Source organism: Eurytemora carolleeae, unplaced genomic scaffold, assembly GCF_000591075.1.
Source record: "Eurytemora carolleeae unplaced genomic scaffold, Eaff_2.0 scaffold224, whole genome shotgun sequence".
Classification (NCBI taxonomy): Eukaryota; Metazoa; Arthropoda; class Copepoda; order Calanoida; family Temoridae; genus Eurytemora; species Eurytemora carolleeae.
Window position 1 is genome coordinate 302,827 of NW_019396123.1, and position 13,081 is coordinate 315,907.

Here is a 13,081-nt window from a genome sequence, read left to right on the forward strand (position 1 = left end):
AAGAAAGGCGAACAAATAAAAAAGAAAAAGCATGAATTGTTGGTTGAATGGAAAAAAATAAATTAGGATGAAAAGAAATATGCACGAGTTGAAAGAAGAAAATGGGTTTAAAATGTTTTAAAAAATTCAGAAAATGATTTGCATCATGAAACATAAAAATAAGAAGTATAACTTGACATGAAGATTGCCAAATGACCACTTAAAAATATCTAGTTTTAAACATTATTTCTTTGAAACTGGAAACTGGTAAAAATTTTAGGAAATAATTATAATGAGTCCGAATTTAATAAATTTGAGCCGCGTCTCAAATCCCCTAAAAACCGGTTTCAATCGAGCGCCGACTTAAATACGGAAACATTGAATACGATTTGAAGTGGAACCAATCATATTTGAGCCGCAACTTAAATTTAAGCCGCGGCTCAAATTCTTAAATTCGGCCTCTGGATTAAAAAACTCAACAAAAAAAGTTGAAAACGTGACTTTTCGGAAAAATATCGATTTCCCGCAATTCACATCATAATTTTATTGCTTTATGAATACTTTATTTCTTTTTTATCTTAAATCTTTCCAATTTACAATACAAGAATAATTATGTTATATAACAGATTGCATAAATTGTATAAAAAATTTGTTAAAATATTTTTGTCAATTCTTCAACTTTTAAACCTGCTAAAGTGGATAGTTTTAAAGTAAACTGCTTAGGATCCGGATCCCAAGGATCTGCAACATTATGGTTTCCTGGATCCGGGTCCCGTGTATCTGCAACATGTTTTCCTGGATCCGGATCCCATGGATCTGCAACATTATGGTTTCCTGGATCCGGATCCCATGGCTCTGCAACATTATGTTTTCCTGGATCCGGATCCCATGGATCTGCAACATTATGGTTTCCTGGATCCGGATCCCATGTATCTGCAACATTATGGTTTTCTGGATCCGGATCCCATGAATCTGCAACATTATGTTTTCCAGGATCCGGATCCCATGGATCTGCAACATTATGGTTTCCTGGATCCGGATCCCATGGATCTGCAACATTATGGTTTCCTGGATCCGGATCACATGGATCTGCAACATTATGTTTTCCTGGATCCAGATCCCATGGATCTGCAACATTATGGTTTCCTGAATCCGGATCCTAAAATATATGTGGATCCACGGATCCGGAATAGTAACTAAGGCCAGGGGAAAGGAAATGAATATTCAAGTTATAAGGAAAAATACTAAATAGTAATAGCAATGTTTACTGCTTTTTTGTGCTGTAAATTCTTCTGATAGAGGAATAGAAGAATATCGTAGTGTATGTAATACTGATTAAAAACTTGTATATACCATGTCACTGTTAGATTTTAATAAATAATTAGTCAAAGTAGGCAACATACACGACAATTTTAATTTTGTAATTCACAGCAAACCATTAAAAAATGATTTTAAATTAATAAGTTTGTAGGACGTGCATATGCTTTAAATTCCTGCCAAGAGGTTGTCTTGGTTTACAGTATGTGGTTTTTGGTTCCTATTTAAAGGTTTAACACTAGTAGCTCTTTCTTCCAGAGCTTAATAACTTGTACTGTGTCTGTGGACAAGTAAAGCTACTAGCGAGTTCAATTGAGGTATCTCTATTCTCATTGGTGGGAACTGCTTGACAACTGATTCCTATTGGTGAAACGGTTTTACCCTACTGCGCAAGGCACCTAAATATATCTATACTAGTTACTTCGAAACTGGAAATTCTAGAGAGCTCAGAGCAGAACTCTTAGAAAGAATTTGCATTCAAAGAGAACATTCTGATATTCTGATGCGCAGAGCTCGCGACGGACTTTTCAAAAAAAAACTCTAATTCCGATTATTCGTCTGTTTTTTTCACTCTTTTCAATTGACGCAGTTCCCTCTTAGACATTTAATGATCGTAAGCCATATTTCACTATAAAATCTAATAACGAATACCCCTATCTTATAATTTATAATGGTCATGGAATCATGCTATATATAACCTTTCTCCGACTTTATATGTTCAGTACTTTAAGGACCCGTTTGATGAGTAGGATATGGGATAAGGAGAATGAAGGATCTCCTTTAGCGATAATGGAGACAAGGGTCGGGTGAGTAGGAAGTATGGGATAAGGGGGGAGTAGGAACAGTTGGATAAAGAGGGATAATATGAGGAATGGGGGATAGGGAGGAATAATAGGAATAATGGGATAAGGAGGGATATAGTAGGAATAATGGGATAAGGAGGGATATAGTAGGAATAATGGGATAAGGAGGGATAGCAGGTCGAGGATGAGTAGAATGAATGGGATAGGTCAAGGATGAGTAGAATGGTTGGGAAAACGACTAGGATGGGTAGAATGTATGGGATAGTTCGAGGATGAGTAGAATGGATGGGATAGGTCGAGGATGATTAGAATGGATGGGAAAAGACTAGGATGAGTAGAATGGATGGGATAGGTCGAGGATGAGTAGAATGGTTGGGAAAACGACTAGGATGGGTAGAATGTATGGGATAGTTCGAGGATGAGTAGAATGGATGGGATAGGTCGAGGATGAGTAGAATGGATGGGATAGGTCGAGGATGAGTAGAATGGATTGGATGGGATAGGTCGAGGATGAGTAGAATGGATGGGATGGGATAGGTCGAGGATGAGTAGAATGGATGGGATAGGTCGAGGATGATTAGAATGGATGGGATAGGTCGAGGATGAGTAGAATGGATGGGATAGGTCGAGGATGAGTAAAATGGATGGGATAGGTCGAGGATGAGTAGAATGGATGGGATAGGTCGAGGATGAGTATAATGGATGGGATAGGTCGAGGATGAGTATAATGGACGTGATAAGGAAATGCTCTGCCTTTAATATGTAATTCTAATAACAACCACATTACCATAAAGATATTGATTCTTCGCCTCAAACTCCAATTTTCTAATCCCTATATCTTTTCAACCTAATGGTGTAAACCTATGATATTGCAAACTTAGATCAATTGATTCAACAGAGTTCAAAGTTTAAAATATCTATAAAATCTACAACATTGGGTTGTAAAGATAAAGGGATTAGAAAATCAGAATTTGCGACAAGACCCAGTTCCTTTTCTCTCAAAAAGTTATATTTTAGCCAAACTCTATATCATAATTATATATTATATCTGAATCTCTCTAATAACTCATGAATTAATAAGATCTTCCATTTTTTAAATTTTTCTTTTCTATGAAATTAAAAAAAAATTTACCAAAATTAAAATGAGACTGTATATAGGACCTAAGATTATTGAAGAATATCGTTTCACAATCACAACTAATTCATGTTTAAAATTTTATACGCTTTACAGTAAAGGTTCTGTAAGTTCCATATTCGTGAGTCGGCATAATACATATTTCTAAACGAAAGTCACATTGAAAAATGTAGACTGTATTGAATTGTATTATTTAAGTTAAGGGAGTGTTCGCGAAAAATGAAAGGGGGTATAGGCTAAATGCGATAAAAAAGCGCTTTTAATCGCATTAAGCCTATACCCCCTTTCATTTTTCGCGAACACTCCCTTTAGTAAGGAAAAAATTTAGACTTTTTAGAGAAAATTAACGTTTAAATAGATTTATTATTTATATTTGACGAGAATGAATGTATGTTTTTAAATAAAGTTTATAACAAACATTTAACAGGATTCAATGTACTCATTTATCTTATCTTATCAAAGAAAACCGAGTTTTTGGCACACAACCCCCCCGTCCTCTATACTTTCTTTTGTCCTTTCCCCTCTTCTAATTACCTTGTGTGTGTATTCTATACCGTATCTACTAAATTTACTAATAACAAAATCGATAATTTTATTCTTTCTTTATTTCTTTTATCTTCTCGTTCATATATTTATTTTTACGTATATCTATGTTTACTTTGTTACTTTACACCTTTATATTCTTCAATTAATTCTCTCTGCTTATATCACTATTCAGTCTTCAGTGTATTCCTCCTTTGTTCCTTTTTTTAACAACTATTGCCATATGCAAGAAAAATACATATCAAAGGATATTAACGCTTATAATTCTGAGGCCTACAGATCATGCCATTTGTCAAAACGAATATATATGTTTACTTTGAACTTTCTCAAAAATCGCATTTGCGAATTTAACAAGTTTTTACCCCATCAGGAAAGATTGAAAAAACTGTTTCTATGGAAAGACCCTGTAGACAATATATGTCATGGAGCTTGTTCATACATACGTATACATTATTTAAGTCAGGAAATAGCAAATATCAAATTATTAACTATGTCAAGTGCTTTCCAAGGTACTTTAAATACTGAGTCAACAAGCTTTCAATTATCATTATTACATGTTAAGAATAGAAAACTTACAGCGGTTCCTAATATACAGTTACTGTGAAGTGTTTTTATTTTCTTTCTACTGTTTGGTACGTGGGTAAACGATTAGGAAAGAGACGCAACCGTAACACTGGATCATAAACAAACCAATGGAACACTGGATCATGAATAAACCAATGGAACACTGGATCATGAACAAACCAATGGAACACTGGATCATGAATAAACCAATGGAACACTGGATCATAAATAAACCAATGGAACACTGGATCATGAATAAACCAATGGAACACTGGATCATGAACAAACCAATGGAACACTGGATCATGAATAAACCAATGGAACACCAGAACGTGAACCAAAATCAAACATGGAACACAGAAACATAAATAAATAAGAATATTAGGCAAATAATTTTAGCAATTTTAAACTTAAAATTATGATTTAATACCAAGTGCGGGTAAACAGCGGGAGTAACTGTCTGACATTATGAATAATAACTATATAAATGCAACGGTGCAGTTCTCCAGCTAGTAAAAATAAACTTATAAATATTTAAAAACAACTAAATTATTCATTATTTAATTAACTGGGACCTGAACAATTTAAGAATTTTATTGATAGTTTTTTTTTTAAATGTACTTAATGTAAGAGAAGAAAATTTGGTTGAGATGTGTATTTCTAATACTCATTTAGATGAATAGTAATATCAACAGATCGTAGAAATTTCTATTTCTGTCAAAATCAGAAATATTTAAACATGAGAAGTTATTTTTTCGATTCAACATAATTCCTGAATCCAGATGTTTCCGACGAAAATTTGACTTTGCAGATTTGCTCATTTGTTTCTGCAATGAGTTTCACAAGATTTATCATGCAAGTTCAGCACATGGTTTTCATTATCAAGCTATTCACTAGTCAGCCTTCACAGTTTAAAATATTCCTACATTTGTTGATTTCAGCAATACCTTTCTTTTAAGATTTAGAAAAATCCTCAGTTGCAAAGTGTTTGTTACAATGAAGTACAGGATTACCCATAAAGGATGAGACTTCAGAGACGACTTTACGAAATTTATACATGTCTTTAAACTCTGATATTTTACATTCATGATTCCATGCAACTCATACAGTTCTCTTTTCTTTGCCAAATCATCAAATAAGCCTGTAGAAAACTGCTTTCACATCAAAATACTTTCCTTGATTAAAACAATAAAAAATAAGATTTAATGAACTATTTCAAACATGTAAAAATTTGTTTGTGAAAATATTTCTACACAATTTTAAATATATAAAACTGAACTGAACTGTACTGAGCGCATTCGGAACACCGTGCATTGTTCTTGCTTCACAGAGGGAGGTGCCAATTCTTTAGGGTTTGGAATAATTTCCCAAGATTGTAACGTTCATAAAACACACAAAACATTTTCCCCGGTTGGAAAATGTTCCTAATTTAGAGAACTTTCAAAGCATATTTGAACCTAAAAGTTTGCCACCTTCCCTTCTTTCACAAATGTATAATGCATGAACTAATGTATCTAGGCGTATTCTGCATATATTAACCTAACCAGTGAGTAACCAGTTTATTACCACACATTAAATCAAAAGAAAAATATGCTTCAAGCAGTGTGTCTCAAAATATCAGAAAAAAAATAAATAACTCACAAGAAATTATTTAAATAATCAGTAAGCAAGTTGCCAAAAAAACTTTTTAAAAGTAAAAATTTCTGTTCATTGATAACTGACATTGCAGAAAGTGTTTTAAGATGTCTCCTCTTATAGAGAACTCTTTACTTTACTTTAGTCCCGTTATATTTCATTAAGACAGTATAGCAATAAAAAAATATTGTATGCAAAAAGTTAAAACAAGTTAGATCAGTAAAAATCTTCATAAAAAACCTTTGAAAAAAAATGTGTGCACCTCCCTAACGGTTGATGTGCACCCCCCTAAAAAACCGGTATTAAGAAAAAATAAAGTTTTAAATCTATATTAATCTACCTGAATGCTTACTATTAGTCATCCGACCATAATTACTAATCATTTTAAATGAAACCCCGCGAAAAAAATAATAAGATTAAGGTACAAGAAAGAATATGAGAAATAATCATAAAATGGGCAAATTGTGACATTGTCGATAAGAAAAGTAAAAAATCTGAATATATATGTAAGTTTACTGTTTAATAAATTAGAGCCTGCCTCTGGCTCTAGGGCTCTGGGGTGCATGTCTAGGGGGCACAGGGGTACCGCCCCCCATCCATTGCGCGCCTGAGATTCATTTAAGCCGAAAAATTTGGAATAAGAAAGAACAGGGATCAGGCTTAAGTAATAGGAATACATTGAGCTGAATAAACGTGGTTCAACCACTACTTTTAAAACTTGAGCTGACGGAAAAGAGAAGTGGTTGAACTACGTCTGCCCGGTTCAGCTACTTCTCGCTTTTAATTAAATCCGGTCATTAATCAAATGGGAAGACCGACACATTCCAGATCTTTATTGAGATTAATCAAAACCCTTCTTTATATTTAAGTGCAAAGCAAAATATTAAAATGAAAGTTGATGCTACAAGTTTTTAATATATTTATGAATACAGAGACCTGCCATAAACTGGATCTGGTCTGGATTTGAAAACTTGAACTTGTACTTATTGAGGTTTGATAAATAAACTATTAAGAAATATTAATAGATAAAAAGTACAACCTGTGTAAGGGGTGCATATATTCCTAAACAATTTTTTTCTTCTCTACCACTGCAACACTAAACACTACTATTCTAAAAATTGAAAATCCGAGACCTGTCTCTTTATTTTATAAGATTTCCGGCAGCATCAAATGTGCATGGAGATTAAGTTACCGATAGTTTCCAGACGCATTCGACAGTTAGATTAGAAAATAGAGATAGTAGAAGGAAATCAAGTGACCTGGCATGTCCAAAATGTCCCCTAGTCCTGGCATGTCCAAAATGTCCCCTAGTCCTGGCATGTCCAAAATGTCCCCTAGTCCTGGCATGTCCAACATGTGCTCTGTTTTTTTTGTGTTTTAAATATTTCCGGTCAGAGATATTAAAAAAAATCAAAAGTGTCAAAATGTTTACACAATTCTTCATATCTACAGTAATATCGAAAGAACATGAGACCACATTTTTGAAATGGAATGACTATTGACTAGGCGTATTTTAAAAGTACTATCTCCAAGGTACTAATGCAAGGAAAGTTAATTAAGGTCGCGTATACTCTACGTACATATTGAAACCAGTTCTCTCTGGGCGCAAATTGTAATCAAGAATAGATGCATCAGTGTGCGTCTATTATCCGAGGAGAATAAAAGCATTGAATTTTGATAATTTTAAAAATTCACATAATTGTTTCCTATGACCAGGACATTTCATAGTTTATTTTTGTGAAAATGGATTCCATGTCAGGCTGTGACATCCGTCAATTGTGTTTACTTTTCCGTCCAAAGACATGTGCACTGCAGTACAAAAAATGCGTACACCTCTGAAATAACTTTCCTTGCATTTATAGTACCTTGGCTATCTCTAGAATTTTACTTCTGTCATGTTTCTTGTAACACCCTGTAACATAATCTTTCTTGATTTTTAGTTTTTTTCGAGAAACTTTTTTCATAAAAGAGCAGATATAGGAAAATTGAAGGTATCAGAATAAATTTCACTAAGTTTTATTGCTCACATGAAATGTCAGTTTAAAATATTTATGTTAGACTAAAGGGATTGACAACTTAAACGTGATTTTGTTTACATATAAAAAAGTTTCTAAATTCAATTTTTGCCACAAAATTAAATTTTCTAATCCTTTTATAATTGCATTTGCAATTTGATTTTTCAAACTTAGATCATTTAAACCCTGATTTAAGTTTGAACCAAAGGAATTCAGTCTTTTCAACAAACTCTGCTTTGCTAATCCTTACATCTTTAGATTCCAATGTCGAATACCTTTGATATTTCAAACTATGAGTTCTGTTAGATCAAATAATATAAGTTTGAAATATTAAAGGTTTACGACATTGGTTTTCAAGATATAGGGATGGCAAAGAATCAACTCCTTAGCATTTAGAATTACTGATATATTTTAATTGTTACATCTCTGTCGAGTTTCTCTTACAGAATATATTTTTAAATAAAATAATATTTTAGTCAAAACTGGAGTATTTAGAGTGCTTGGCCTATATTTTGCTACTTGGAAAGACTTTACAATTATTCTAGAAAGGGGGGGGGGTTATACTTTTCTTTATAAATAAGGGGGGGGGAATTTCTTCTATCGTATAGAAAGTTTTAATCTCAAAGATTTACTCTTTAGATTTATTTAAGAACAAATTATCTTTTCAAGATCTCAGACTTTTGACATAAATAAAAACTAGAAATCTTTTCCGATTTATCAGGGTTGAAGTTACTTTAAGCGTAATTTAAAGCGACCCTCGATGCTAAGATGGAAAAGCTCGATTCACAACGGTTCCTTGGAACCATTATTTAATTATAATGTGGAAGATATCGTCGTTTTTCTTGGTTTAAAATTATTTAATTCTAATAATTCCTGACATTTTCCCTTCAGTATAGAAATGCGCAAATCCCTTTTGTCGAGAAACCATAAAAATAATCAGTTTTCTAAAATAAAAACATAATCAACATATCAACATATAAATCGTCGAGAAACCTTTTAAGGGTACGGGCACGGTCAGCCGTAATACATTTGAATTTCAAAGCCGGGTCAACCTTTCCGGTTCCAGTTTGTACTGTATCGCCCGATTTTGGGTAAATAAGGTAGACACTCAATAGGACTAGCTGGTGCAACAAGGTTGACTCGGTCAGACATTAGGTTGAATTTACTTTTTCTAAAGGGTCAGAGGTGCGTGCGGGACCATCCTTCATAGATGGTCACAATTAAAATTACGCTTACAGTCCCTTTAAGCACTTAAAGTGAGTTGAATTTATCCAGTTTTTAAACAGAAACTTGTTTTAGAAATGGAACAGAAAAATATAATGATATTTAATTATTAAATGATCAGAGACATTTCTGTGCCATAAAACCCGACCTAAAAGAAAATCCGATCTAATCAAGTAGTAATCATGAAAATATCAAGTGGTTTTAATATTAAGCGGGTAGTTTTTTCCCTGTGGGATTTTATGTCTAATTGAATTACTTCCCCGCTTATCTCATGAACCTCATTGTAACCCCACCTAAATTAAGATCTTTTGGTCGAACACCCTTAGGGTAGAAATACTTTAAGTTAGAAAACTTTCTCCAGTTGGGAAACTTTCTCCGGTTAGGAAACTTTCTCCAGTTGGGAAACTTTCTCCGGTTAGGAAACTTTCTCCGGTTGGGAAACTTTCTCCGGTTGGGAAACTCTAAGGTTTGTTTCCTCTAACGAATAACGTGGTTATAGTTTTACCGTACCAACTCGAATTGAAGAGACTCTAGTTTTGAACATTATTTTCATGCGATATTTTTTATAACTTTACCACATTTTCCCTGAAAGATAAAGAAAGTATCTCCAAGCCTGAGAGTTTAGAGACGACTTGAAGGACATCTTTGATATACGTGATATACGTGATAGATGTGATAGATATACGTGATAGATATCTAAGGACATCTTTGATATACGTAATAGATATCTAAGGACAACAAGGATTTCTGAAGCTGTCTTGTATTTTTACAAACTGTCAAAGGTTTCTTTGTATACTTTATAAAAACATAATATAAATATCTAGGTGGAAAGTCAAAGTTGTAAGCTTTACAGTATAGTTTCATTACGTGACGAAAAATCAAAAGTCGTTTTACTATTTTAATAATGCAAATTTTCTTAAGATTAGATATAGTATTCGGATAGTGCACAAAAAAGAGGTTGAATTATCTAGAAAAAATATATTAAAATTTTAAAAATTATTTAATTTCAAAAATTATCATGTAATCTATACAAAACTATTTAAATCGTAAAAAATATAAAAAACTATATTGTTTAATTCACAATCGTTGATTATGTAAAAATAACGCCGACCTGTATGTTTACTTACAACTGTTTTTAAGAAACAAAGATCTAAATTAGAAAAGATATAGCTATCAAAGATCTAAATTAGAAAAGATATAGCTATCAAAGATCTAAATTAGAAAATATATAGCAATCAAAGATCTAAATTAGAAAAGATATAGCTATCAAAGATCATTGTCGTTTCTCAACTGTCATGTTTTATCTCTACTTTTCTTAAGATAAAAATTATTTTTCGATTTTTATAACTTAAGTAGAGAGATTTATTATAGAAAAGTTCTGTCACTGACTATGCCAGAGTTAGGTAACGTAAACATGCGACCAAAATGACGTAATATTGTATGCTATTTTTATAGTCCTTGTTCTTCTAGTAAAAGTTTTATCTTAATGTTGGCAATATTTTCATCTGTTAAGCACGAAGTTAAAAATATAATTACACAGGAACTTTGATGAGGGAGGGAACCCCCGGACGCCATGAGCCTCCGCTATGCAGACACGAGCCTCCAAGAGTTGGCTCGTCTACTGCATAGTGGAGGCACGGTCTGCATAGCGTAGGCTTTGTCTGTAAAGTGGAGGCTCGTCTGCCTAACGAATCTGGGAGGCTCGATGTGTGCATAGCAGAGGCTCATGGCGTCCGGGGGTTCCCTCCCTACTTTGATCCGCTACTCAAACTGTTCAACCATGAATATTACTAAGATCAATGAATCTAATATTTTAGTGTTTTACATTATATTACTTTAGACCAGATACGAAGATTCAAGGATTTAATGCAAGGAAAGTTATTTTAGGTGTGTTCGCATCTTTTGTACTGCAGTGTACTGTCACTGGGCGGTAATGTAAACACAAGACGGTTGTCGAAGTCTGACATGGGATCCATCTTTCATATAAATAATCAATGAAATATTCTGCTTATAGGAAACTATTATGTGAATTATCAAAATTATCAAAATTCAGTGCTTTTAACCACCTCGGACACTGATGCATCCAATCTTGCTTACAAATTCCGCCTAGAGAGAACTGGTTTCAATATGTACTCAGAGTATACGCAACAGCAATTAACTTTCCTTGCATTCCATTCTTGCGAAGATTTAGGATTGGAATACACCAGATTAAAAGTTTAGGACAAAATTTTATTATTAATAGACCCGATACAAAAGCTTACTTAAAATAATAACAACGGTTCAGAAAGCGCGTATGGGAGGATTTTTATTTATTTATTTCGACTAATGATATGTTAAAACAAGTTTTAAAAATTATTGAAAACAGACATACAATTTATTAGCAAGGACCTATCTAGCCGATAAGGGCTGTTTTAAATGATTGGCCCTTAACACAAATTACACTACACATGTAAAATAAATAATTCATTACAAAAAATGTAAAGTATAGTCAGGATGATGATAAAGGAAGATAATCAGCTATGAGAAAATGAGGATGGACGTGTGACCACGAACAAGTTTGAGGAAAGAAAATTTAATCGGTTAAATATCACCAATTCAAAATATTTTTGTTCTTCCCAATTGTTTTGATCGCTTCAATTAGAGGAGTAAAAATAAAATCTTGATTCCAGTTTACTTTAGTGTGAAAGGATGAGGCGAAAAGAAAAAAAGATTAAATAAGAATTACAAGAACAGAGTGGATGAGAAGTGAGTGAAGGCAAACACACCAAAACATTTTTTTTGTCAAACCACAAATTTCAAAATTCACCAAATTACTATGTAGGTCCGACCACACCTTTATCGTCCGGCATTGTTTAAATTCTTTTTTTATGTTTTTATTATTATATTCGAAATTTTAGCCACGTCATAATGTTTAAATTGGTTTATAAAAAAAACATTTCATGGCAATTTCTTTTTGTTACTCCCTCAAGCAAATAAAAACCAATTTCTATGTTCCCTACTAAAAATATAAATTCAGTTGTAGATTCTAAAACTCCCAGTCCAAAATAACCTGCAAGTTACAGTTTCGGAATAAAATAAGAAAACAGAAAAGTGTCAGTGTGAAGTACGAACAAAAAAAAGGCGAGGCACACATATTTTCCGTTCAGATAAGTATGGAAGGATAAGTAAAGGGCAAATAAGAAGTATTGAAGGATAAGAATAGAGCAGATAAGAAGTATTGAAGGATAAGAATAGAGCAGATAAGAAGTATGGAAGGATAAGAATAGAGTAGATAAGAAGTAATGAAGGATTAGAATAGAGCAGATAAGAAATATTGAAGGATAAGAATAGAGCAAATAAGAAGTAAAGAAGGATAGGAATAGAGCAGATATAAAAGTATAGAAGGATAAGTATAGATAAGATAAAAAGAATATGGAAGGATAAGTAAAGGGCAAATAAGAAGTATTGAAGGATAAGAATAGAGTAGATAAGAAGTATTGAAGGATAGAATAGAGCAGATAAGAAGGATAAGAATAGAGCAGAAAAGAAAGATAAGTACATGGTGTCCCAATAAACATGGGAATTCAGTGACGAATTCGATATCGTCTTATTAAATGATTCTTTGATTTATTATAGTGATACCTACTGAGAAAGCTGTAATCTGTAAGAGTTTAGTCTGCTATGTTCACATTTTGTTTGTTTATGTTTTGACTGCATACGGACATACATAGTAAAACAAGAAAATTGCAGTATACAGAGTAAACTTGTCCGTCTACACTGTTCATCTTGTCATAAAATAAACTCTAGCAGGCATAACATTATGGCTTTTGAAATTAGGTATTATACAATGCTAATTCATAACAAAGACGATATCCAATTCGTCATTG